The sequence below is a fragment of the Heterodontus francisci genome, chromosome 37 (genome assembly GCF_036365525.1).
Source record: "Heterodontus francisci isolate sHetFra1 chromosome 37, sHetFra1.hap1, whole genome shotgun sequence".
Taxonomy (NCBI): domain Eukaryota; kingdom Metazoa; phylum Chordata; class Chondrichthyes; order Heterodontiformes; family Heterodontidae; genus Heterodontus; species Heterodontus francisci.
In genome coordinates, this window is record NC_090407.1 from 35,460,837 (window position 1) to 35,488,013 (window position 27,177).

Below are 27,177 nucleotides of genomic sequence, written 5' to 3' on the forward strand. Positions count from 1 at the left end.
GATCACACTCTTCACACTGTCCGATCACACTCTTCACACTGTCCGATCACACTCTTCACACTGTCCGATCACACTCTTCACACTGTTCGGGAACAATCTGCACACTGTCAGATAACACTCTTCACACTGTCCGATAACACTCTTCACACTGTCCGATAACACTCTTCACACTGTTCGGGAACACTCTTCACAGTGTCCGATAACACCCTTCTCAGTGTCCGATAACACTCTTCAGACTGTTCGGTAACAATCATCACACTGTCCGATAACACTCTTCACAATGTTCGGTAACACTCTTCACACTGTCCGATAACACTCTTCACAGTGTCCGATAAATCTCTTCACACTGTACGGTAACTCTCTTCACACTGCCCGGTAACTCTCTTCACACTGTGCGGTAACACTCCTCACACTGTCCGATAACACTCTTCACACTGTTCGGGAACACTCTTCACAGTGTCCGATAACACTCTTCTCAGTGTCTGGTAACACTCTTCACACTGTTTGGTAACAATCATCACACTGTCCGATAACACTCTTCACACTGTTCGGTAACACTTTTCACAGTGTCTGATAACACTCTTCACACTGTCGGGTAACACTCTTCACACTGTCCGATAACATTCTTCACACTGTTCGGCAACACTCTTCACAGTGTCCGATAACACACTTCACAGTGTCCGATAACACACTTCACAATGTCCGATAACACTCTTCACAATGTCCGATAACACTCTTCACAGTGTCCGATAACAATCTTCACACTGTTCGGTAACAATCTTCACATTGTCCGATCACACTCTTCACACTGTCCGATTACAGTCATCACACTGTACGGCAACACTCTTTACAGTGTCCGATAACACTCTTCACACTGTCCGGTAGCACTCTTCACACTGTTCGGTAACACTCTTCACACTGTTCGGTAACACTCTTCACACTGTCCGATAACACTCTTCACACTGTCCGATAACACTCTTCACACTGTTCGGAGACAATCTTCACACTGTCCGATAACACTCTTCACTCTGTCCGATAACACTCTTCACACTGTCCGATAACACTCTTCACACTGTCCGATAACAATCTTCACACAGTCCGATAACACACTTCACACTGTCCGATAACACACTTCACACTGTCCGGTAACACTCTTCACACTGTCCGGTAACACTCTTCGCACTGTTCGGTAACACTCTTCACACTGTCCGATAACACTCTTCACACTGTCCGATAACACTCTTCACACTGTCCGATAACACTCTTCACACTGTTCATTAACACTCTTCACAGTGTCCGATAACACTCTTCACAGTGTCCGATAACACTCTTCACAGTGTCCGATAACACTCTTCACACTGTTCGGTAAGAATCTTCACACTGTCCGATAACACTCTTCACACTGTTCGGTAACACTCTTCACAATGTCCGATAACACTCTTCACACTGTCCGATCACACTCTTCACACTGTCCGATCACACTCTTCACACTGTTCAGTAACACTCTTCACAGTGTCCGATAACACTCTTCACACTGTTGGGTAACACTCTTCACACTGTTCGGGAACAATCTTCACACTGTCCGATAACACTCTTCACACTGTCCGATAACACTCTTCACACTGTCCGATAACACTCTTCACACTGTCCGATAACACCCTTCTCAGTGTCCGATAACACTCTTCAGACTGTTCGGTAACAATCATCACACTGTCTGATAACACTCTTCACACTGTTCGGTAACACTTTTCACAGTGTCTGATAAAACTCTTCACACTGTGCGATAACACTCTTCACACTGTTCGGTAACACTCTTCACAGTGTCCGATAACACTCTTCACACTGTTCGGTAACACTCTTCACAATGTCCAATAACACTCTTCACAGTGTCCGATAACAATCTTCACACTGTTCGGTAACAATCTTCACATTGTCCGATCACACTCTTCACACAGTCCGATTACAGTCATCACACTGTACGGCAACACTCTTTACAGTGTCCGATAACACTCATCACACTGTCCGGTAACAGTCTTCACACTGTTCGGTAACACTCTTCACACTGTTCGGTAACACTCTTCACACTGTCCGATAACACTCTTCACACTGTCCGATAACACTCTTCACACTGTTCGGGAACAATCTTCACACTGTCCGATAACACTCTTCACTCTGTCCGATAACACTCTTCACACTGTCCGATAACACTCTTCACACTGTCCGATAACACTCTTCACACTGTCCGATAACACACTTCACACTGTCCGGTAACACACTTCACACTGTCCGGTAACACTCTTCGCACTGTTCGGTAACACTCTTCGCACTGTCCGATAACACTCTTCACACTGTCCGATAACACACTTCACACTGTCCGATAACACTCTTCGCACTGTCCGGTAACACTCTTCGCACTGTTCGGTAACACTCTTCACACTGTCCGATAACACACTTCACACTGTCCGATAACACTCTTCACACAGTCCGATAACACTCTTCACACTGTTCGGTAAAAATCTTCACACTGTCCGATCACAGTCTTCACACTGTTTAGTAACACTCTTCACACTGTCCGATCACACTCTTCACACTGTTTAGTAACACTCTTCACAGTTTCCGATAACACTCTTCACATTGTTCGGGAACAATCTTCACACTGTCCGATAACACTCTTCACACTGTCCGGTAACACTCTTCACAATGTCCGATAACACTCTTCACACTGTCCGATAACACTCTTCACACTGTCGGGTAACACACTTCACACTGTTCATTAACACTCTTCAAAGTGTCCGATAACACTCTTCACACTGTTCGGTAACACTCTTCACAGTGTCCGATAACACTCTTCACACTGTTCGGTAAGAATCTTCACACTGTCCGATAACACTCTTCACACTGTTCGGTAACACTGTTCACAGTGTCCGATAACACTCTTCACACTGTTCGGTAACACTCTTCACAATGTCCGATAACACTCTTCACACTGTCCGATCACACTCTTCACACTGTCCGATCACACTCTTCACACTGTCCGATCACACTCTTCACACTGTCCGATCACACTCTTCACAGTGTCCGATCACACTCTTCACAGTGTTCGGTAACACTCTTCACAATGTTCGGTAACACTCTTCACACTGTCCGATAACACTCTTCACACTGTCCGATAACACTCTTCACACTGTCCGATAACACTCTTCACACTGTTCATTAACACTCTTCACAGTGTCCGATAACACTCTTCACAGTGTCCGATAACACTCTTCACACTGTTCGGTAAGAATCTTCACACTGTCCGATAAAACTCTTCACACTGTTCGGTAACACTGTTCACAGTGTCCGATAACACTCTTCACACTGTTCGGTAACACTCTTCACAATGTCTGATAACACTCTTCACACTGTCCGATCACACTCTTCACACTGTCCGATCACACTCTTCACACTGTTCGGTAACACTCTTCACAGTGTCCGATAACACTCTTCACACTGTTGGGTAACACTCTTCACACTGTCCGATAACACTCTTCAGACTGTTCGGTAACAATCATCACACTGTCTGATAACACTCTTCACACTGTGCGATAACACTCTTCACACTGTTCGGTAACACTCTTCACAGTGTCCGATAACACACTTCACACTGTTCGGTAACACTCTTCACAATGTCCGATAACACTCTTCACAGTGTCCGATAACACTCTTCAGACTGTTCGGTAACAATCATCACACTGTCTGATAACACTCTTCACACTGTGCGATAACACTCTTCACACTGTTCGGTAACACTCTTCACAGTGTCCGATAACACACTTCACACTGTTCGGTAACACTCTTCACAATGTCCGATAACACTCTTCACAGTGTCCGATAACAATCTTCACACTGATCGGTAACAATCTTCACATTGTCCGATCACACTCTTCACACTGTCCGATTACAGTCATCACACTGTACGGCAACACTCTTTACAGTGTCCGATAACACTCTTCACACTGTCCGGTAACACTCTTCACACTGTTCGGTAACACTCTTCACACTGTTCGGTAACACTCTTCACACTGTCCGATAACAATCTTCACACTGTCCGATAACACTCTTCACACTGTTCGGGAACAATCTTCACACTGTCCGATAACACTCTTCACTCTGTCCGATAACACTCTTCACACTGTCCGATAACACTCTTCACACTGTCCGATAACACACTTCACACTGTCCGATAACACTCTTCACACTGTTCGGGAACAATCTTCACACTGTCCGATAACACTCTTCACTCTGTCCGATAACACTCTTCACACTGTCCGATAACACACTTCACACTGTCCGATAACAAACTTCACACTGTCCGGTAACACTCTTCGCACTGTTCGGTAACACTCTTCACACTGTCCGATAACACACTTCACACTGTCCGATAACACTCTTCACACAGTCCGATAACACTCTTCACACTGTTCGGTAAAAATCTTCACACTGTCCGATCACAGTCTTCACACTGTTTAGTAACACTCTTCACACTGTCCGATCACACTCTTCACACTGTTTAGTAACACTCTTCACAGTTTCAGATAACACTCTTCACATTGTTCGGGAACAATCTTCACACTGTCCGATAACACTCTTCACACTGTCCGGTAACACTCTTCACACTGTCCGGTAACACTCTTCACAATGTCCGATAACACTCTTCATACTGTCCGATAACACTCTTCACACTGTCGGGTAACACACTTCACACTGTTCATTTACACTCTTCAAAGTGTCCGATAACACTCTTCACACTGTTCGGTAACACTCTTCACAATGTCCGATAACACTCTTCACACTGTCCGATCACACTCTTCACACTGTCCGATCACACTCTTCACACTGTCCGATCACACTCTTCACACTGTTCGGTAACACTCTTCACAGTGTCCGATAACACTCTTCACACTGTTGGGTAACACTCTTCACACTGTTCGGGAACAATCTGCACACTGTCAGATAACACTCTTCACACTGTCCGATAACACTCTTCACACTGTCCGATAACACTCTTCACACTGTTCGGGAACACTCTTCACAGTGTCCGGTAACGCCCTTCTCAGTGTCCGATAACACTCTTCAGACTGTTCGGTCACAATCATCACACTGTCCGATAACACTCTTCACAATGTTCGGTAACACTCTTCACACTGTCCGATAACACTCTTCACACTGTCCGATAAATCTCTTCACACTGTCCGGTAACTCTCTTCACACTGTCCGGTAACTCTCTTCACACTGTGCGGTAACACTCCTCACACTGTCCGATAACACTCTTCACACTGTTCGGGAACACTCTTCACAGTGTCCGATAACACTCTTCAGACTGTTTGGTAACACTTTTCACAGTGTCTGATAACACTCTTCACACTGTCGGGTAACACTCTTCACACTGTCCGATAACACTCTTCACACTGTTCGGCAACACTCTTCACAGTGTCCGATAACACACTTCACAGTGTCCGATAACACACTTCACAATGTCCGATAACACTCTTCACACTGTTCGGGAACAATCTTCACACTGTCCAATAACACTCTTCACTCTGTCCGATAACACTCTTCACACTGTCCGATAACACTCTTCACACTGTCCGATAACACACTTCACTCTGTCCGGTAACACTCTTCGCACTGTTCGGTAACACTCTTCACACTGTCCGATAACACTCTTCACACAGTCCGGTAACACTCTTCACACTGTTCGGTAAAAATCTTCACACTGTCCGATCACAGTCTTCACACTGTTTAGTAACACTCTTCACACTGTCCGATCACACTCTTCACACTGTTTAGTAACACTCTTCACAGTTTCCGATAAAACTCTTCACATTGTTCGGGAACAATCTTCACACTGTCCGATAACACTCTTCACACTGTCCGGTAACACTCTTCACAATGTCCGATAACACTCTTCACACTGTCCGATAACACTCTTCACACTGTCGGGTAACACACTTCACACTGTTCATTAACACTCTTCAAAGTGTCCGATAACACTCTTCACACTGTTCGGTAACACTCTTCACAATGTCCGATAACACTCTTCACACTGTCCGATCACACTCTTCACACTGTCCGATCACACTCTTCACACTGTCCGATCACACTCTTCACAGTGTCCGATAACACTCTTCACAGTGTCCGATAACACTCTTCACACTGTTGGGTAACACTCTTCACACTGTTCGGGAACAATCTGCACACTGTCAGATAACACTCTTCACACTGTCTGATAACACTCTTCACACTGTACGATAACACTCTTCACACTGTTCGATAACACTCTTCACACTGTCCGATCACACTCTTCACACTGTCCGATCACACTCTTCACACTGTCCGATCACACTCTTCACACTGTCCGATCACACTCTTCACACTGTCCGATCACACTCTTCACACTGTCCGATCACACTCTTCACACTGTTCGGTAACACTCTTCACAGTGTCCGATAACACTCTTCACACTGTTGGGTAACACTCTTCACACTGTTCGGGAACAATCTGCACACTGTCAGATAACACTCTTCACACTGTCCGATAACACTCTTCACACTGTCCGATAACACTCTTCACACTGTCCGATAACACTCTTCACACTGTTCGGGAACACTCTTCACAGTGTCCGATAACACCCTTCTCAGTGTCCGATAACACTCTTCAGACTGTTCGGTAACAATCATCACACTGTCCGATAACACTCTTCACAATGTTCGGTAACACTCTTCACACTGTCCGATAACACTCTTCACACTGTCCGATAAATCTCTTCACACTGTCCGGTAACTCTCTTCACACTGTCCGGTAACTCTCTTCACACTGTGCGGTAACACTCCTCACACTGTCCGATAACACTCTTCACACTGTTCGGGAACACTCTTCACAGTGTCCGATAACACTCTTCTCAGTGTCTGGTAACACTCTTCACACTGTTTGGTAACAATCATCACACTGTCCGATAACACTCTTCACACTGTTCGGTAACACTTTTCACAGTGTCTGATAACACTCTTCACACTGTCGGGTAACACTCTTTACACTGTCCGATAACACTCTTCACACTGTTCGGCAACACTCTTCACAGTGTCCGATAACACACTTCACAGTGTCCGATAACACACTTCACAATGTCCGACAACACTCTTCACAATGTCCGATAACACTCTTCACAGTGTCCAATAACAATCTTCACACTGTTCGGTAACAATCTTCACATTGTCCGATCACACTCTTCACACTGTCCGATTACAGTCATCACACTGTACGGCAACACTCTTTACAGTGTCCGATAACACTCTTCACACTGTCCGGTAGCACTCTTCACACTGTTCGGTAACACTCTTCACACTGTTCGGTAACACTCTTCACACTGTTCGGGGACAATCTTCACACTGTCCGATAACACTCTTCACTCTGTCCGGTAACACTCTTCACACTGTCCGATAACACTCTTCACACTGCCCGATAACACTCTTCACACTGTCCGATAACAATCTTCACACTGTCCGATAACAATCTTCACACAGTCCGATAACACACTTCACACTGTCCGATAACACACTTCACACTGTCCGGTAACACTCTTCACACTGTCCGTTAACACTCTTCGCACTGTTCGGTAACACTCTTCACACTGTCCGATAACACTCTTCCCACTGTTCGGTAACACTCTTCACAGTGTCTGATAACACTCTTCACACTGTCGGGTAACACTCTTCACACTGTCCGATAACACTCTTCACACTGTTCGGTAACACTCTTCACACTGTCCGATAACACTCTTCACACTGTTCGGTAACACTTTTCACAGTGTCTGATAACACTCTTCACACTGTCGGGTAACACTCTTCACACTGTCCGATAACACTCTTCACAGTGTCCGATAACAATCTTCACACTGTCCGATAACACTCTTCACACTGTCCGATAACACTCTTCACACAGTCCGATAACACTCTTCACACAGTCCGATAACACTCTTCACACTGTTCGGTAAAAATCTTCACACTGTCCGATCACAGTCTTCACACTGTTTAGTAACACTCTTCACACTGTCCAATCACACTCTTCACACTGTTTAGTAACACTCTTCACAGTTTCCGATAACACTCTTCACACTGTCCGGTAACACTCTTCACAATGTCCGATAACACTCTTCACACTGTCCGATAACACTCTTCACACTGTCCGGTAACACTCTTCACACTGTCCGGTAACACTCTTCACACCGTCCGATAACACTCTTCACACTGTCGGGTAACACACTTCACAGTGTTCGGGAACACTCTTCACAGTGTCCGATAACACTCTTCTCAGTGTCCGATAACACTCTTCTCAGTGTCCGATAACACTCTTCAGACTGTTCGGTAACAATCATCACACTGTCCGATAACACTCTTCACAATGTTCGGTAACACTCTTCACACTGTCCGATAACACTCTTCACACTGTCCGATAACACTCTTCACACTGTTCATTAACACTCTTCACAGTGTCCGATAACACTCTTCACAGTGTCCGATAACACTCTTCACAGTGTCCGATAACACTCTTCACAGTGTCCGGTAACACTCTTCACACTGTTCGGTAACACTGTTCACAGTGTCCGATAACACTCTTCACACTGTTCGGTAACATTCTTCACAATGTCCGATCACACTCTTCACACTGTCCGATCACACTCTTCACACTGTCCGATCACACTCTTCACACTGTCCGATAACACTCTTCACACTGTCCGATAACACTCTTCACACTGTCCGATAACACTCTTCACACTGTCCGATAACACTCTTCACACTGTTCGGTAACAATCTTCACATTGTCCGATCACACTCTTCACACTGTCCGATAACACTCTTCACACTGTCCGATAACACTCTTCACACTGTCCGATAACACTCTTCACACTGTTCGGTAACACTCTTCACACTGTTCGGCAACACTCTTCACACTGTCGGGTAACACTCTTCACACTGTCCGATAACACTCTTCACACTGTTCGGTAACACTCTTCACACTGTTCGGTAACACTCTTCACAGTGTCCGATAACGCTCTTCACACTGTTCGGTAACACTCTTCACAATGTCCGATAACACTCTTCACACTGTTCGGTAACAATCTTCACATTGTCAGATCACACTCTTCACAGTCTCTGGTAACACTCTTCACAGTGTCCGATAACACTCTTCACAGTGTCCGATAACACTCTTCACACTGTTCGGTAAGAATCTTCACACTGTCCGATAACACTCTTCACACTGTTCGGTAACACTCTTCACAGTGTCCGATAAAACTCTTCACACTGTTCGGTAACACTCTTCACACTGTCCGATAACAGTCTTCACACTGTCCGATAACAGTCTTCACACTGTTCGGCAACACTCTTCACACTGTCCGATAACACTCTTCACACTGTTCGGTAACACTCTTCACACAGTCCGATAACACTCTTCACACTGTCCGAAAACACTCTTCACACTGTCGGGTAACACTCTTCACACTGTCGGATAACACTCTTCACACTGTCCCATAACACTCTTCACACTGTTCGGGAACAATCTTCACTCTGTCCGATAACACTCTTCACACTGTCCGATAACACTCTTCACACTGTTCGGTAACACTCTTCACACTGTTCGGTAACACTCTTCACACTGTTCGGTAACACTCTTCACACTGTCCGATAACACTCTTCACACTGTCCGATAACACTCTTCACACTGTTCGGGAACAATCTTCACACTGTCCGATAACACTCTTCACTCTGTCCGATAACACTCTTCACACTGTCCGATAACACTCTTCACACTGTCCGATAACACTCTTCACACTGTCCGATAACACACTTCACACTGTCCGGTAACACACTTCACACTGTCCGGTAACACTCTTCGCACTGTTCGGTAACACTCTTCGCACTGTCCGATAACACTCTTCACACTGTCCGATAACACACTTCACACTGTCCGATAACACTCTTCGCACTGTCCGGTAACACTCTTCGCACTGTTCGGTAACACTCTTCACACTGTCCGATAACACACTTCACACTGTCCGATAACACTCTTCACACAGTCCGATAACACTCTTCACACTGTTCGGTAAAAATCTTCACACTGTCCGATCACAGTCTTCACACTGTTTAGTAACACTCTTCACACTGTCCGATCACACTCTTCACACTGTTTAGTAACACTCTTCACAGTTTCCGATAACACTCTTCACATTGTTCGGGAACAATCTTCACACTGTCCGATAACACTCTTCACACTGTCCGGTAACACTCTTCACAATGTCCGATAACACTCTTCACACTGTCCGATAACACTCTTCACACTGTCGGGTAACACACTTCACACTGTTCATTAACACTCTTCAAAGTGTCCGATAACACTCTTCACTCTGTTCGGTAACACTCTTCACAGTGTCCGATAACACTCTTCACACTGTTCGGTAAGAATCTTCACACTGTCCGATAACACTCTTCACACTGTTCGGTAACACTGTTCACAGTGTCCGATAACACTCTTCACACTGTTCGGTAACACTCTTCACAATGTCCGATAACACTCTTCACACTGTCCGATCACACTCTTCACACTGTCCGATCACACTCTTCACACTGTCCGATCACACTCTTCACACTGTCCGATCACACTCTTCACAGTGTTCGGTAACACTCTTCACAATGTTCGGTAACACTCTTCACACTGTCCGATAACACTCTTCACACTGTCCGATAACACTCTTCACACTGTCCGATAACACTCTTCACACTGTTCATTAACACTCTTCACAGTGTCCGATAACACTCTTCACAGTGTCCGATAACACTCTTCACACTGTTCGGTAAGAATCTTCACACTGTCCGATAAAACTCTTCACACTGTTCGGTAACACTGTTCACAGTGTCCGATAACACTCTTCACACTGTTCGGTAACACTCTTCACAATGTCTGATAACACTCTTCACACTGTCCGATCACACTCTTCACACTGTCCGATCACACTCTTCACACTGTTCGGTAACACTCTTCACAGTGTCCGATAACACTCTTCACACTGTTGGGTAACACTCTTCACACTGTTCGGGAACAATCTTCACACTGTCCGATAACACTCTTCTCAGTGTCCGATAACACTCTTCAGACTGTTCGGTAACAATCATCACACTGTCTGATAACACTCTTCACACTGTGCGATAACACTCTTCACACTGTTCGGTAACACTCTTCACAGTGTCCGATAACACACTTCACACTGTTCGGTAACACTCTTCACAATGTCCGATAACACTCTTCACAGTGTCCGATAACAATCTTCACACTGATCGGTAACAATCTTCACATTGTCCGATCACACTCTTCACACTGTCCGATTACAGTCATCACACTGTACGGCAACACTCTTTACAGTGTCCGATAACACTCTTCACACTGTCCGGTAACACTCTTCACACTGTTCGGTAACACTCTTCACACTGTTCGGTAACACTCTTCACACTGTCCGATAACAATCTTCACACTGTCCGATAACACTCTTCACACTGTTCGGGAACAATCTTCACACTGTCCGATAACACTCTTCACTCTGTCCGATAACACTCTTCACACTGTCCGATAACACTCTTCACACTGTCCGATAACACACTTCACACTGTCCGATAACACTCTTCACACTGTTCGGGAACAATCTTCACACTGTCCGATAACACTCTTCACTCTGTCCGATAACACTCTTCACACTGTCCGATAACACACTTCACACTGTCCGATAACACACTTCACACTGTCCGGTAACACTCTTCGCACTGTTCGGTAACACTCTTCACACTGTCCGATAACACACTTCACACTGTCCGATAACACTCTTCACACAGTCCGATAACACTCTTCACACTGTTCGGTAAAAATCTTCACACTGTCCGATCACAGTCTTCACACTGTTTAGTAACACTCTTCACACTGTCCGATCACACTCTTCACACTGTTTAGTAACACTCTTCACAGTTTCAGATAACACTCTTCACATTGTTCGGGAACAATCTTCACACTGTCCGATAACACTCTTCACACTGTCCGGTAACACTCTTCACACTGTCCGGTAACACTCTTCACAATGTCCGATAACACTCTTCACACTGTCCGATAACACTCTTCACACTGTCGGGTAACACACTTCACACTGTTCATTTACACTCTTCAAAGTGTCCGATAACACTCTTCACACTGTTCGGTAACACTCTTCACAATGTCCGATAACACTCTTCACACTGTCCGATCACACTCTTCACACTGTCCGATCACACTCTTCACACTGTCCGATCACTCTCTTCACACTGTCCGATCACACTCTTCACACTGTTCGGTAACACTCTTCACAGTGTCCGATAACACTCTTCACACTGTTGGGTAACACTCTTCACACTGTTCGGGAACAATCTGCACACTGTCAGATAACACTCTTCACACTGTCCGATAACACTCTTCACACTGTCCGATAACACTCTTCACACTGTTCGGGAACACTCTTCACAGTGTCCGGTAACGCCCTTCTCAGTGTCCGATAACACTCTTCAGACTGTTCGGTCACAATCATCACACTGTCCGATAACACTCTTCACAATGTTCGGTAACACTCTTCACACTGTCCGATAACACTCTTCACACTGTCCGATAAATCTCTTCACACTGTCCGGTAACTCTCTTCACACTGTCCGGTAACTCTCTTCACACTGTGCGGTAACACTCCTCACACTGTCCGATAACACTCTTCACACTGTTCGGGAACACTCTTCACAGTGTCCGATAACACTCTTCAGACTGTTTGGTAACACTTTTCACAGTGTCTGATAACACTCTTCACACTGTCGGGTAACACTCTTCACACTGTCCGATAACACTCTTCACACTGTTCGGCAACACTCTTCACAGTGTCCGATAACACACTTCACAGTGTCCGATAACACACTTCACAATGTCCGATAACACTCTTCACACTGTTCGGGAACAATCTTCACACTGTCCAATAACACTCTTCACTCTGTCCGATAACACTCTTCACACTGTCCGATAACACTCTTCACACTGTCCGATAACACACTTCACTCTGTCCGGTAACACTCTTCGCACTGTTCGGTAACACTCTTCACACTGTCCGATAACACTCTTCACACAGTCCGGTAACACTCTTCACACTGTTCGGTAAAAATCTTCACACTGTCCGATCACAGTCTTCACACTGTTTAGTAACACTCTTCACACTGTCCGATCACACTCTTCACACTGTTTAGTAACACTCTTCACAGTTTCCGATAAAACTCCTCACATTGTTCGGGAACAATCTTCACACTGTCCGATAACACTCTTCACACTGTCCGGTAACACTCTTCACAATGTCCGATAACACTCTTCACACTGTCCGATAACACTCTTCACACTGTCGGGTAACACACTTCACACTGTTCATTAACACTCTTCAAAGTGTCCGATAACACTCTTCACACTGTTCGGTAACACTCTTCACAATGTCCGATAACACTCTTCACACTGTCCGATCACACTCTTCACAGTGTCCGATAACACTCTTCACAGTGTCCGATAACACTCTTCACACTGTTGGGTAACACTCTTCACACTGTTCGGGAACAATCTGCACACTGTCAGATAACACTCTTCACACTGTCTGATAACACTCTTCACACTGTACGATAACACTCTTCACACTGTTCGATAACACTCTTCACACTGTCCGATCACACTCTTCACACTGTCCGATCACACTCTTCACACTGTCCGATCACACTCTTCACACTGTCCGATCACACTCTTCACACTGTCCGATCACACTCTTCACACTGTTCGGTAACACTCTTCACAGTGTCCGATAACACTCTTCACACTGTTGGGTAACACTCTTCACACTGTTCGGGAACAATCTGCACACTGTCAGATAACACTCTTCACACTGTCCGATAACACTCTTCACACTGTCCGATAACACTCTTCACACTGTCCGATAACACTCTTCACACTGTCCGATAACACTCTTCACACTGTTCGGGAACACTCTTCACAGTGTCCGATAACACCCTTCTCAGTGTCCGATAACACTCTTCAGACTGTTCGGTAACAATCATCACACTGTCCGATAACACTCTTCACAATGTTCGGTAACACTCTTCACACTGTCCGATAACACTCTTCACACTGTCCGATAAATCTCTTCACACTGTCCGGTAACTCTCTTCACACTGTCCGGTAACTCTCTTCACACTGTGCGGTAACACTCCTCACACTGTCCGATAACACTCTTCACACTGTTCGGGAACACTCTTCACAGTGTCCGATAACACTCTTCTCAGTGTCTGGTAACACTCTTCACACTGTTTGGTAACAATCATCACACTGTCCGATAACACTCTTCACACTGTTCGGTAACACTTTTCACAGTGTCTGATAACACTCTTCACACTGTCGGGTAACACTCTTCACACTGTCCGATAACACTCTTCACACTGTTCGGCAACACTCTTCACAGTGTCCGATAACACACTTCACAATGTCCGATAACACTCTTCACAATGTCCGATAACACTCTTCACAGTGTCCAATAACAATCTTCACACTGTTCGGTAACAATCTTCACATTGTCCGATCACACTCTTCACACTGTCCGATTACAGTCATCACACTGTACGGCAACACTCTTTACAGTGTCCGATAACACTCTTCACACTGTCCGGTAGCACTCTTCACACTGTTCGGTAACACTCTTCACACTGTTCGGTAACACTCTTCACACTGTTCGGGGACAATCTTCACACTGTCCGATAACACTCTTCACTCTGTCCGGTAACACTCTTCACACTGTCCGATAACACTCTTCACACTGCCCGATAACACTCTTCACACTGTCCGATAACAATCTTCACACTGTCCGATAACAATCTTCACACAGTCCGATAACACACTTCACACTGTCCGATAACACACTTCACACTGTCCGGTAACACTCTTCACACTGTCCGTTAACACTCTTCGCACTGTTCGGTAACACTCTTCACACTGTCCGATAACACTCTTCCCACTGTTCGGTAACACTCTTCACAGTGTCTGATAACACTCTTCACACTGTCGGGTAACACTCTTCACACTGTCCGATAACACTCTTCACACTGTTCGGTAACACTCTTCACACTGTCCGATAAGACTCTTCACACTGTTCGGTAACACTTTTCACAGTGTCTGATAACACTCTTCACACTGTCGGGTAACACTCTTCACACTGTCCGATAACACTCTTCACAGTGTCCGATAACAATCTTCACACTGTCCGATAACACTCTTCACACTGTCCGATAACACTCTTCACACAGTCCGATAACACTCTTCACACAGTCCGATAACACTCTTCACACTGTTCGGTAAAAATCTTCACACTGTCCGATCACAGTCTTCACACTGTTTAGTAACACTCTTCACACTGTCCAATCACACTCTTCACACTGTTTAGTAACACTCTTCACAGTTTCCGATAACACTCTTCACACTGTCCGGTAACACTCTTCACAATGTCCGATAACACTCTTCACACTGTCCGATAACACTCTTCACACTGTCCGGTAACACTCTTCACACTGTCCGGTAACACTCTTCACACTGTCCGGTAACACTCTTCACACCGTCCGATAACACTCTTCACACTGTCGGGTAACACACTTCACAGTGTTCGGGAACACTCTTCACAGTGTCCGATAACACTCTTCTCAGTGTCCGATAACACTCTTCTCAGTGTCCGATAACACTCTTCAGACTGTTCGGTAACAATCATCACACTGTCCGATAACACTCTTCACAATGTTCGGTAACACTCTTCACACTGTCCGATAACACTCTTCACACTGTCCGATAACACTCTTCACACTGTCCGATAACACTCTTCACAGTGTCCGATAACACTCTTCACAGTGTCCGATAACACTCTTCACAGTGTCCGATAACACTCTTCACAGTGTCCGATAACACTCTTCACAGTGTCCGGTAACACTCTTCACACTGTTCGGTAACACTGTTCACAGTGTCCGATAACACTCTTCACACTGTTCGGTAACATTCTTCACAATGTCCGATCACACTCTTCACACTGTCCGATCACACTCTTCACACTGTCCGATCACACTCTTCACACTGTCCGATAACACTCTTCACACTGTCCGATAACACTCTTCACACTGTCCGATAACACTCTTCACACTGTCCGATAACACTCTTCACACTGTTCGGTAACAATCTTCACATTGTCCGATCACACTCTTCACACTGTCCGATAACACTCTTCACACTGTCCGATAACACTCTTCACACTGTCCGATAACACTCTTCACACTGTTCGGTAACACTCTTCACACTGTTCGGCAACACTCTTCACACTGTCGGGTAACACTCTTCACACTGTCCGATAACACTCTTCACACTGTTCGGTAACACTCTTCACACTGTTCGGTAACACTCTTCACAGTGTCCGATAACGCTCTTCACACTGTTCGGTAACACTCTTCACAATGTCCGATAACACTCTTCACACTGTTCGGTAACAATCTTCACACTGTTCGGTAAGAATCTTCACACTGTCCGATAACACTCTTCACACTGTTCGGTAACACTCTTCACAGTGTCCGATAAAACTCTTCACACTGTTCGGTAACACTCTTCACACTGTCCGATAACAGTCTTCACACTGTCCGATAACAGTCTTCACACTGTTCGGCAACACTCTTCACACTGTCCGATAACACTCTTCACACTGTTCGGTAACACTCTTCACACAGTCCGATAACACTCTTCACACTGTCCGAAAACACTCTTCACACTGTCCGAAAACACTCTTCACACTGTCGGGTAACACTCTTCACACTGTCGGATAACACTCTTCACACTGTCCCATAACACTCTTCACACTGTTCGGGAACAATCTTCACTCTGTCCGATAACACTCTTCACACTGTCCGATAACACTCTTCACACTGTTCGGTAACACTCTTCACAGTGTCCGATAACACTCTTCACAGTGTCCGATAACACTCTTCACACTGTCCGATAACACTCTTCACACTGTTCGGGAACACTCTTCACAGTGTCCGATAACACTCTTCACACTGTTGGGTAACACTCTTCACACTGTCCGATAACACTCTTCACACTGTTCGGGAACAATCTTCACACTGTCCGATAACACTCTTCACACTGTCCGATAACACTCTTCACACTGTCCGATAACACTCTTCACACTGTCCGATAACACTCTTCTCAGTGTCCGGTAACACTCTTCACACTGTTCGGTAAAAATCATCACACTGTCCGATAACACTCTTCACACTGTTCGGTAACACTCTTCACAGTGTCCGATAACACTCTTCACACTGTTGGGTAACACTCTTCACACTGTCCGATAACACTCTTCACACTGTTCGGGAACAATCTTCACACTGTCCGATAACACTCTTCACACTGTCCGATAACTCTCTTCACACTGTCCGATAACACTCTTCACACTGTCCGATAACACTCTTCACACTGGTTGGTAACACTCTTCACAGTGTCCGATAACACTCTTCACACTGTTCGGTAACACTCTTCACAATGTCCGATAACACTCTTCACAGTGTCCGATAACACTCTTCACAGTGTCCGATAACACTCTTCACACTGTCCGATAACTCTCTTCACTCTGTCCGATAACACTCTTCACACTGTCCGATAACACTCTTCACACTGGTCGGTAACACTCTTCACAGTGTCCGATCACACTCTTCACACTGTTGGGTAACACTCTTCACACTGTCCGATAACACTCTTCACACTGTTCGGGAACAATCTTCACACTGTCCGATAACACTCTTCACACTGTCCGATAACACTCTTCACAGTGTCCGATAACACTCTTCTCAGTGTCCGGTAACACTCTTCTCAGTGTCCGGTAACACTCTTCTCAGTGTCCGGTAACACTCTTCACACTGTCCGGGAACAATCTTCACACTGTCCGGGAACACTCTTCACACTGTCCGATAACACTCTTCACACTGTCCGATAACACTCTTCACACTGTCCGATAACACTCTTCACACTGTCCGGGAACACTCTTCACAGTGTCCGGGAACACTCTTCACAGTGTCCGATAACACTCTTGTCAGTGTCCGATAACACTCTTCACACTATTCGGTAACAATCATCACACTGTCCGATAACACTATTCACAATGTTCGGTAACACTCTTCACACTGTTCGGCAACACTCTTCACACTGTCCGATAACACTCTTCCCACTGTTCGTTAACACTCTTCACACTGTCAGATAACACTCTTCACACTGTCCGATAACACTCTTCACACTGTCCGATAACTCTCTTCACACTGTCCGGTAACACTCTTCACACTGTCCGATAACTCTCTTCACACTGTCCGGTAACTCTCTTCACACTGTCCGATAACACTCTTCACACTGTCCGATAACACTCTTCACACTGGTCGGTAACACTCTTCACACTGTCCGATAACACTCTTCACACTGGTCGGTAACACTCTTCACAGTGTCCGATAACACTCTTCACAGTGTCCGATAACACTCTTCACAGTGTCCGATAACACTCTTCACACTGTCCGATAACACTCTTCACACTGTCCGGGAACACTCTTCACAGTGTCCGGGAACACTCTTCACAGTGTCCGGGAACACTCTTCACAGTGTCCGATAACACTCTTCTCAGTGTCCGATAACACTCTTCACACTATTCGGTAACAATCATCACACTGTCCGATAACACTATTCACAATGTTCAGTAACACTCTTCACACTGTTCGGCAACACTCTTCACACTGTCCGATAACACTCTTCCCACTGTTCGTTAACACTCTTCCCACTGTTCGTTAATACTCTTCACACTGTCAGATAACACTCTTCACACTGTCCGATAACACTCTTCACACTGTCCGATAACTCTCTTCACACTGTCCGGTAACACTCTTCACACTGTCCGATAACTCTCTTCACACTGTCCGGTAACTCTCTTCACACTGTCCGATAACACTCTTCACACTGTCCGATAACACTCTTCACACTGGTCGGTAACACTCTTCACACTGTCCGATAACACTCTTCACACTGGTCGGTAACACTCTTCACAGTGTCCGATAACACTCTTCACAGTGTCCGATAACACTCTTCACAGTGTCCGATAACACTCTTCACACTGTCCGATAACACTCTTCACACTGTTCGGTAACACTCTTCACAATGTCCGATAACACTCTTCACAGTGTCCGATAACACTCTTCACACTGTCCGATCACACTCTTCACACTGTCCGATCACACTCTTCACACTGTCCGATCACACTCTTCACACTGTCCGATAACACTCTTCACACTGTCCGATAACACTCTTCACACTGTCCGATAACACTCTTCACACTGTCCGATAACACTCTTCACACTGTTCGGTAACACTCTTCACACTGTTCGGTAACACTCTTCACACTGTTCGGCAACACTCTTCACACTGTCGGGTAACACTCTTCACACTGTCCGATAACACTCTTCACACTGTTCGGTAACACTCTTCACAGTGTCCGATAACGCTCTTCACACTGTTCGGTAACAATCTTCACATTGTCCGATCACACTCTTCACAGTCTCCGGTAACACTCTTCACAGTGTCCGATAACACTCTTCAAAGTGTCCGATAACACTCTTCAAAGTGTCCGATAACACTCTTCACACTGTTCGGTAAGAATCTTCACACTGTCCGATAACACTCTTCACACTGTTCGGTAACACTCTTCACAGTGTCCGATAAAACTCTTCACACTGTTCGGTAACACTCTTCACACTGTCCGATAACAGTCTTCACACTGTCCGATAACAGTCTTCACACTGTTCGGCAACACTCTTCACACTGTCCGATAACACTCTTCACACTGTTCGGTAACACTCTTCACACTGTCCGATAACACTCTTCACACTGTCCGTTAACACTCTTCACACTGTCCGATAACACTCTTCACACTGTCCGATAACACTCTTCACACTGTCGGGTAACACTCTTCACACTGTCGGATAACACTCTTCACACTGTCCCATAACACTCTTCACACTGTTCGGGAACAATCTTCACTCTGTCCGATAACACTCTTCACACTGTCCGATAACACTCTTCACACTGTCCGATAACACTCTTCAAACTGTTCGGTAACACTCTTCACAGTGTCCGATAACACACTTCACAGTGTCCGATAACACTCTTCACACTGTCCGATAACACTCTTCACACTGTTCGGGAACACTCTTCACAGTGTCCGATAACACTCTTCACACTGTTGGGTAACACTCTTCACACTGTCCGATAACACTCTTCACACTGTTCGGGAACAATCTTCACACTGTCCGATAACGCTCTTCACACTGTCCGATAACACTCTTCACACTGTCCGATAACACTCTTCTCAGTGTCCGGTAACACTCTTCTCAGTGTCCGGTAACACTCTTCTCAGTGTCCGGTAACACTCTTCACACTGTTCGGTAAAAATCATCACACTGTCCGATAACACTCTTCACACTGTTCGGTAACACTCTTCACACTGTTCGGGAACAATCTTCACACTGTCCGATAACACTCTTCACACTGTTCGGTAACACTCTTCACAGTGTCCGATAACACTCTTCACACTGTTGGGTAACACTCTTCACAGTGTCCGATAACACTCTTCTCAATGTCCGATAACACTCTTCACACTGTTCGGTAACAATCATCACACTGTCCGATAACACTCTTCACAATGTTCGGTAACACTCTTCAGACTGTTCGGCAACACTCTTCCCACTGTTCGGTAACACTCTTCACACTGTCAGATAACACTCTTCACACTGTCAGATAACACTCTTCACACTGTCCGATAACTCTCTTCACACTGTCCGGTAAAACACTTCACACTGTCCGATAACTCTCTTCACACTGTCCGGTAACCCTCTTCACACTGTCCGATCACAGTCTTCACCCTGTTAAGTAACACTCTTCACACTGTCCGATCACACTCTTCAAACTGTTTAGTAACACTCTTCACAGATTCCGATAACACTCTTCACAGTGTCCGATAACACTCTTCACACTGTTCGGGAACAATCTTCACACTGTCCGGTAACACTCTTCACACTGTCCGTTAACACTCTTCACAGTGTCCGATAACACTCTTCACAGTGTCCGATAACACTCTTCACAGTGTCCGATAACACTCTTCACATTGTTCGGTAAGAATCTTCACACTGTCCGATAACACTTTTCACACTGTTCAGTAACACTGTTCACACTGTTCAGTAACACTGTTCACAGTGTCCGATAACACTCATCACACTGTTCGGTAACCCTCTTCACAATGTCCGATAACACTCTTCACAGTGTCCGGTAACACTCTTCACAGTGTCCGATAACACTCTTCACAGTGTCCGATAACACTCTTCACACTGTTCGGTAACACTCTTCACACTGTGCGATAACACTCTACACACTGTTCGGGAACAATCTTCACACTGTCCGATAACACTCTTCACACTGTCCGATAACACTCTTCACACTGTCCGGGAACACTCTTCACACTGTCCGGGAACACTCTTCACAGTGTCCGATAACACTCTTCACAGTGTCCGATAACACTCTTCACAGTGTCCGATAACACTCTTCTCAGTGTCCGATAAGACTCTTCACACTGTTCGGTAACAATAATCACACTGTCCGATAACACTCTTCACACTGTCCGATAACACTCTTCCCACTGTTCGGTAACACTCTTCACGCTGTCAGATAACACTCTTCACACTGTCAGATAACACTCTTCACACTGTCAGATAACACTCTTCACACTGTCAGATAACACTCTTCACACTGTCAGATAACTCTCTTCACACTGTCCGATAACTCCCTTCACACTGTCCGGTAACACTCTTCACACTGTCCAATAACTCTCTTCACACTGTCCGGTAACTCTCTTCACACTGTCCGATAACACTCTTCACACTGGTCGGTAACACTCTTCACAGTGTCCGATAACACTCTTCACACTGTTCGGTAACACTCTTCACACTGTCCGGGAACACTCTTCACAGTGTCCGATAACACTCTTCACAGTGTCCGATAACTCTCTTCACACTGTCCGGTAACACTCTTCACACTGTCCAATAACTCTCTTCACACTGTCCGGTAACTCTCTTCACACTGTCCGATAACACTCTTCACACTGGTCGGTAACACTCTTCACAGTGTCCGATAACACTCTTCACACTGTTCGGTAACACTCTTCACACTGTCCGGGAACACTCTTCACAGTGTCCGATAACACTCTTCACAGTTTCCGATAACACTCTTCTCAGTGTCCGATAACACTCTTCACACTGTTCGGTAACAATAATCACACTGTAAGATAACACTCTTCACAATGTTCGGTAACACTCTTCACACTGTTCGGCAACACTCTTCACACTGTCCGATAACACTCTTCCCACTGTTCGGTAACACTCTTCACGCTGTCAGATAACACTCTTCACGCTGTCAGATAACACTCTTCACACTGTCAGATAACACTCTTCACACTGTCAGATAACTCTCTTCACACTGTCAGATAACTCTCTTCACACTGTCCGATAACTCTCTTCACACTGTCCGGTAACACTCTTCACACTGTCCAATAACTCTCTTCACACTGTCCGGTAACTCTCTTCACACTGTCCGATAACACTCTTCACACTGTCCGATAACACTCTTCACACTGGTCGGTAACACTCTTCACAGTGTCCGATAACACTCTTCACACTGTTCGGTAACACTCTTCACAATGTCCGATAACACTCTTCACAGTGTCCGATAACACTCTTCACAGTGTCCGATAACACTCTTCACACTGTCCGATCACACTCTTCACACTGTCCGATCACACTCTTCACACTGTCCGATAACACTCTTCACACTGTCCGATAACACTCTTCACACTGTCCGATAACACTCTTCACACTGTCCGATAACACTCTTCACACTGTCCGATAACACTCTTCACACTGTCCGGTAACTCTCTTCACACTGTCGGGTAACACTCTTCACACTGTTCGGGAACAATCTTCACACTGTCCGGGAACAATCTTCACACTGTCCGATAACACTCTTCACACTGTCCGATAACACTCTTCACACTGTCCGGGAACACTCTTCACAGTGTCCGGGAACACTCTTCACAGTGTCCGGGAACACTCTTCACAGTGTCCGGGAACACTCTTCACAGTGTCCGGGAGCACTCTTCACAGTGTCCGGGAACACTCTTCACAGTGTCCGGGAACACTCTTCGCAGTGTCCGATAACACTCTTCACACTGTTGGGTAACACTCTTCACACTGTCCGATAACACTCTTCACACTGTTCGGGAACAATCTTCACACTGTCCGATAACACTCTTCACACTGTCCGATAACACTCTTCACACTGTCCGATAACACTCTTCTCAGTGTCCGGTAACACTCTTCACACTGTTCGGTAAAAATCATCACACTGTCCGATAACACTCTTCACACTGTTCGGTAACACTCTTCACAGTGTCCGATAACACTCTTCACACTGTTGGGTAACACTCTTCACACTGTCCGATAACACTCTTCACACTGTTCGGGAACAATCTTCACACTGTCCGATAACACTCTTCACACTGTCCGATAACTCTCTTCACACTGTCCGATAACACTCTTCACACTGGTCGGTAACACTCTTCACAGTGTCCGATAACACTCTTCACAATGTCCGATAACACTCTTCACAGTGTCCGATAACACTCTTCACACTGTTCGGTAACACTCTTCACAGTGTCCGATAACACTCTTCACACTGGTCGGTAACACTCTTCACAGTGTCCGATAACACTCTTCACAGTGTCCGATAACACCCTTCACAATGTCCGATAACACTCTTCACAATGTCCGATAACACTCTTCACAGTGTCCGATAACACTCTTCACACTGGTCGGTAACACTCTTCACAGTGTCCGATAACACTCTTCACACTGGTCGGTAACACTCTTCACAGTGTCCGATAACACTCTTCACACTGGTCGGTAACACTCTTCACAGTGTCCGATAACACTCTTCACACTGTTCGGTAACACTCTTCACAATGTCCGATAACACTCTTCACAGTGTCCGATAACACTCTTCACAGTGTCCGATAACACTCTTCACAGTGTCCGATCACACTCTTCACACTGTCCGATCACACTCTTCACACTGTTGGGTAACACTCTTCACACTGTCCGATAACACTCTTCACACTGTTCGGGAACAATCTTCACACTGTCCGATAACACTCTTCACACTGTCCGATAACACTCTTCACACTGTCCGATAACACTCTTCACAGTGTCCGATAACACTCTTCTCAGTGTCCGGTAACACTCTTCTCAGTGTCCGGTAACACTCTTCACACTGTCCGGGAACAATCTTCACACTGTCCGGGAACACTCTTCACACTGTCCGATAACACTCTTCACACTGTCCGATAACACTCTTCACACTGTCCGATAACACTCTTCACACTGTCCGATAACACTCTTCACACTGTCCGGGAACACTCTTCACAGTGTCCGGGAACACTCTTCACAGTGTCCGATAACACTCTTCTCAGTGTCCGATAACACTCTTCACACTATTCGGTAACAATCATCACACTGTCCGATAACACTATTCACAATGTTCGGTAACACTCTTCACACTGTTCGGCAACACTCTTCACACTGTCCGATAACACTCTTCCCACTGTTCGTTAACACTCTTCACACTGTCAGATAACACTCTTCACACTGTCCGATAACTATCTTCACACTGTCCGGTAACACTCTTCACACTGTCCGATAACACTCTTCACACTGTCCGATAACTCTCTTCACACTGTCCGATAACTCTCTTCACACTGTCCGATAACACTCTTCACACTGTCCGATAACACTCTTCACACTGGTCGGTAACACTCTTCACAGTGTCCGATAACACTCTTCACACTGTTCGGTAACACTCTTCACAATGTCCGATAACACTCTTCACAGTGTCCGATAACACTCTTCACAGTGTCCGATAACACTCTTCACAGTGTCCGATCACACTCTTCACACTGTCCGATCACACTCTTCACACTGTTGGGTAACACTCTTCACACTGTCCGATAACACTCTTCACACTGTTCGGGAACAATCTTCACACTGTCCGATAACACTCTTCAGACTGTCCGATAACACTCTTCACAGTGTCCGATAACACTCTTCTCAGTGTCCGGTAACACTCTTCTCAGTGTCCGGTAACACTCTTCACACTGTCCGGGAACAATCTTCACACTGTCCGGGAACACTCTTCACACTGTCCGATAACACTCTTCACACTGTCCGATAACACTCTTCACACTGTCCGATAACACTCTTCACACTGTCCGGGAACACTCTTCACAGTGTCCGGGAACACTCTTCACAGTGTCCGATAACACTCTTCTCAGTGTCCGATAACACTCTTCACACTATTCGGTAACAATCATCACACTGTCCGATAACACTATTCACAATGTTCGGTAACACTCTTCACACTGTTCGGCAACACTCTTCACACTGTCCGATAACACTCTTCACACTGTCCGATAACACTCTTCCCACTGTTCGTTAACACTCTTCACACTGTCAGATATCACTCTTCACACTGTCCGATAACTATCTTCACACTGTCCGATAACTATCTTCACACTGTCCGGTAACACTCTTCACACTGTCCGATAACTCTCTTCACACTGTCCGGTAACTCTCTTCACACTGTCCGATAACACTCTTCACACTGTCCGGTAACACTCTTCACACTGGTCGGTAACACTCTTCACACTGTCCGATAACACTCTTCACACTGGTCGGTAACACTCTTCACAGTGTCCGATAACACTCTTCACAGTGTCCGATAACACTCTTCACAGTGTCCGATAACACTCTTCACAGTGTCCGATAACACTCTTCACACTGTCCGATAACACTCTTCACACTGTCCGATAACACTCTTCACACTGTTCGGTAACACTCTTCACAATGTCCGATAACACTATTCACAATGTTCGGTAACACTCTTCACACTGTTCGGCAACACTCTTCACACTGTCCGATAACACTCTTCCCACTGTTCGTTAACACTCTTCACACTGTCAGATAACACTCTTCACACTGTCCGATAACTCTCTTCACACTGTCCGGTAACACTCTTCACACTGTCCGATAACTCTCTTCACACTGTCCGGTAACTCTCTTCACACTGTCCGATAAAACTCTTCACACTGTCCGGTAACACTCTTCACACTGGTCGGTAACACTCTTCACACTGTCCGATAACACTCTTCACACTGGTCGGTAACACTCTTCACAGTGTCCGATAACACTCTTCACAGTGTCCGATAACACTCTTCACAGTGTCCGATAACACTCTTCACACTGTCCGATAACACTCTTCACACTGTTCGGTAACACTCTTCACAATGTCCGATAACACTCTTCACAGTGTCCGATAACACTCTTCACACTGTCCGATCACACTCTTCACACTGTCCGATCACACTCTTCACACTGTCCGATCACACTCTTCACACTGTCCGATCACACTCTTCACACTGTCCGGGAACACTCTTCACACTGTCCGGGAACACTCTTCACACTGTCCGGGAACACTCTTCACACTGTCCGATAACACTCTTCACACTGTTCGGTAACACTCTTCACAATGTCCGATAACACTCTTCACAATGTCCGATAACACTCTTCACACTGTCCGATCACACTCTTCACACTGTCCGATCACACTCTTCACACTGTCCGATCACACTCTTCACACTGTCCGATAACTATCTTCACACTGTCCGGTAACACTCTTCACACTGTCCGATAACTCTCTTCACACTGTCCGGTAACTCTCTTCACACTGTCCGATAACACTCTTCACACTGTCCGGTAACACTCTTCACACTGGTCGGTAACACTCTTCACACTGTCCGATAACACTCTTCACACTGGTCGGTAACACTCTTCACAGTGTCCGATAACA